The 4250-nt window shown below is 50.6% G+C and overlaps 1 pseudogene; it reads right to left on the bottom strand.

The window, feature by feature from the left end:
• Positions 1–327: 327 nt before the first annotated feature.
• Positions 328–2982, bottom strand: LOC103645516 (cytochrome P450 87A3-like; annotated as a pseudogene).
• Positions 2983–4250: the final 1268 nt, after the last annotated feature.

The raw sequence follows: 4250 nt of genomic DNA, 5'->3' as shown, positions 1-4250 counted from the left end.
CAACCAGGGGAATGCTGGCCCAACGGTTGCTGTTTGATTCTCTCTTTCTCTGCGGAGCCTGTCTATAATATGGGGATCCTGTTTGTTTTGTTGTACAGGCTTGCAGGCGGCTTAACTAACTCTGAACTGTCAGCGAGAGATGACATTTGTTTTAACTGGACAGTTGCTAGACTGCTCCCCCTCCAACGCAGGAGTAAGGGTGCCACTCAATGGATGGAGAAACATGAGCAAGAACAGCAGTTTAAAGGACGAAGCAACACAACGCAAATGTTCCAAGTACAATTTAGTCTACAATCAAAACTACAGTATAGTCATAAACATCAGACTAGCAAGCCCCTACAATTATTTGGCTTGATTCACAACACAAAATCTAGCTAGCACGCAACGCATTGTCAGTTATCACACTTCAATCTTTGGGAAGAAGCTTGATATGAAAACCGTCTGGAAACCCTAGTCCTGGGTAGAACATCATTGTGCCCTCCGCTAATCGCTCTCCATCTGTCGTGAAAACGACATAGCATTAATTCACCACATACATCTTGAACTTCCACACTCCATGGCGTACTCAATCTCTCTCTCAGTTTACAAGACACGGTATACTAAGTTACACTATCTTATACTGCGTCGATTTATAGTTTAGTAATAACTAGTACATGAACAGCTAACTGGGTTCTAGATGATCTAAACAGGTGCTTAAATAGAGGCACGTCACGGCGCGGTACCTGTACTTGGTGACTAAACAATATAATGGAGGAAGATAGCCATCTGCAGCTTGGCAAAGTCGGCACCAACGCATAGCCGCAGACCAGGCCATGAAATCCTTGAGCCGCCAGCTGATTCGACAGTACGATCCTGCACACAACATACATGTGAGAGAAATTCTGATACTGTGATCAACAAGAGATTATCCTGCATTGAGCCGAGCGTACCTTCCATCTCCATGGGTTGAACACCGTGGGGTTCTTGTACACCTTCGGATTCAGGTGAGCTGCAGCTGAACAGATCATGACCTTTGATCCTTGCGGTACAGTGTACTCTGGACGTAGAAGTTCAGTTCAGAGTAAGCAGTACACATCAATGGACGATACACTAGAACACGGACCACTTTTGAGAAATAACGTAGGGAAGGTGTGTGCATACCCTTCATCTGTACATCCTGTGTTGTTTTCCTAAACACTACGGGAGCGATATTTGCCAGCCTTAGGGCCTCGTGTATGACCTAACAGATGTGATGCAGGAAGCAGCAGATCTCAGTGCACAGAGACGAAAGTCACTGCGTAGTTAGATATGCAAGAACCAGCTAAATTTTCTACTAGTTTAATGAGAACGTCTCTTACGAATGTTGCGGCCGGCCTCATACATGAGACGTGAACTTCATAGACTTGTACTCCTCCCATGTGACTTCGTCGTCCGAGTCTGGATCCGCCCTTCTTTTCTGGATGTTCTCGTGCTCTTCCTGAAAGCAAAGCAGAAAGCACCACATTAAAAAGAAGAAGAAGAAGTCAATAAACCAATGCGACGGCAACGATTTCCCTACCGTTAGTTCCTGCAATGCTTCGGGGCTGTCTGTCAGGGAACTTGAGGATCGCGGTGAGGCCGATGGACGTGGTCTCGTGGCTAGCGAAGAGCATCAGGAACAGCAGGTCCAGCGCGATGTTCTCGTTCAGCTCGGAGTCCGGCCTGTCCAGCTCGTGGGATCACAAGGTCGAAGAAATCCACCACCTCGTGCTCTGGCTCGTTCCTGCTCCTGCGCGCGCCGAGCTGCTGCCTCAGCGTTCCCATCACCCTCTTGCGTCCCTGAAGAGACGGATCAGACAGGTCGAACATTGCCACTGGCCAGGTTATGGTTATTCAGTCTACCTGCATGCATCGGTAGAAGGCTGTGCCGGGAACGCGGAGCGGGAACGCCAGCAGGCCCGTGGTGCACGCGTCGAAGCACTTCCACAGGCTCCCTCCTGCCGCCGCGTCGTACGTCGTGGCTGATCAGCTTCTTCTCCGTGACGCCAAATATCATCTGCGCTGGATGATGGGTAGTCGTAGTCAGCAGGTAACCATGCAGAAGACTGTCCGTCTGGCAGAAGTGCCAGCGTCGACAGAGATCGAGAGACCATGCACATGCACACACGGACGACATACCCTTGAGGTGGCCGCCCGGACCTCGACGCCCGGGCCCGGCCGCCGGAGCCAGGACCGCAGCTCGGCGCGCGCGCTCCGCGGTACGTCCCGCAGCAGCACCAGGCGGAGGCTCTCGGGGCCGAAGAGGCGGAGCACGAGCGCCCTGATGTGGCGGTGGAGAGGGCCCAGCGCGCTGACGGTGCTGTCGGCGCCCAGGACGCGCAGGAAGGACGGCGGGTACCATATCTGGAAGGCCCGCTCCTCCTCCTGCAGCGCGCGCCTGCTCAGCTCCGGGTCCAGCGACACGATCAGGTCCTCGCCGACGACGCTCGTCCGGAAGATCGGCCCGTATCTGCAGGATCCACTTTTTTTTTTTTAATTTCGGGTTTGGAATTCTTTACCTAGGACATAGCATGGCTAGATTTGTTTTTCCAAATGTTGTTGTTCCATATCATGCTATGTTTACATGAAAGTATGAAACTTTCATGTCGAAATTGGACCTGTTCCGTTTTGTATTCTTTGTTTCGTTATTAATCCCTTAATCTATAGTACTCCCTCCGTTTCTAAATACATGACGCCTAACAGTTCATCTTTAAACTAGGAAACGTCATGTATAAAAAAACAGAGGTAGTATATATTATTGCATTACCTCTCCAAACGTCGCTTGAAGAAGGGCAACAGCTCGAGGGTCGGTGACGCGGTGAAGAACTCCAGCGTCTCTCCGACGAGCGGTAAGCCCCTCGATCCCGGCGGTAGCCTTTGATCGAAACGCTCGCCGAGCCCCCATGCCAAGACCAAGCGGATCAGCAAGGTTGCTAGCAATAAAGTCACAAACAGCACAGCAACTAATACGTAATCCATAGCCATTTCCTATCCTATCTACTAGGTGATTAGTCTGCATACATGCACTCATCAGTACTTTGGAGCCTTAGGCTGAGTCCAGTGCACAGCCTCCTTCTCGCCCCTGTCACGTCAGCTCTCGCCTCCACTCTCGCCCCTGCTGCTCCAGTGCACAGGCTGCAGCAGGCTACAGCCTCAGGCTATAGCCACGTCAGCTTTTCTATTTCAGAAATAAGTAATTCACGTGGATTTATTTCAACGCTCAGAAAACACACAACATAATATTTTTTATTGAATTAAAAATTACAAAGTACATAATAATTAAAATAAAATGACATAATAATTAAAATAAAATTACATAACTCTAATCGGACTCCTCGATCTCATCCTCATCTTCCTCCTCTTCACGTTCGGCTTCCGGTTCCTCTTCTTCGTCATCTAGCAGACCAAGTTCTTTTTCGACCATCTTTACGGCCCTGCCATGGGTACGTCTTTCAGCCGGGTCCATATCTCTGGTTGATCGGCCCTTTAGGATGTTCTATTGCTTCAAAAGCTTGGCCTTCACAAATCCACCCCACAAATTCTTCATTTTGAATGCTTCACTTGTTGATTCGCTGCTCGTGGCTTCCTTCCCTTTCCCCTTCGTCTTTGTCTTTCGCGCAGCCGCCTTTGCACTATCACGCCCCACTGGTCGGGGCACTTTCTCCTCGGTGTCTTCAGTGCCTCAAGAACTATATTCACCAGAGACTCCGAGTCGGGTTCTCTTATTCGCAGTCGAATCAGATCCACTACCAAGACCATGCACGGGGGAGTGAGGCTAAAACATCGGAGCGACGATGTAGTGAAGAAGACTCATCTAACAGAAGGGTTGTAGGTGACCCATCGGACTGCAAGAGATCCGTGAAGGTGTTCAAATCTGGGGACCAACCCGACATTGTGTGAAGAAAGGGGAGTTTGGAAGAGAAAAATGAGATGGAATGGTGTGTGGAATGAGCTCCACCCGGGTAGGGGTATATATAGAGGGATTGAGGATGAAATTTGTGATTTTTTGCAATTTTTTTCGAATTTTTTGGACTCCAAACGGTCAAAAACGGCTAGTTGCAACGGCTAGCACACGTGGACCAATCAGATCGCGACACGTGGACCAATCAGATCGCGCCACGTCGCTCTCGCTCGCGCTCTCGCCCCGCCAGTGCCTCGCCTCCCTCTCGCCCGCCTCTCGCCCGGGCGGGCGCTCCAGCACGGGCGAGAGCGCCATCGCCCGGCGCCGGCCTCTCGCCCGCCTCTCGCCCGCG

This window comes from Zea mays, chromosome 1, assembly GCF_902167145.1.
Source record: "Zea mays cultivar B73 chromosome 1, Zm-B73-REFERENCE-NAM-5.0, whole genome shotgun sequence".
Classification (NCBI taxonomy): domain Eukaryota; kingdom Viridiplantae; phylum Streptophyta; class Magnoliopsida; order Poales; family Poaceae; genus Zea; species Zea mays.
This window is presented reverse-complemented; position numbering and strand designations above follow the sequence as displayed.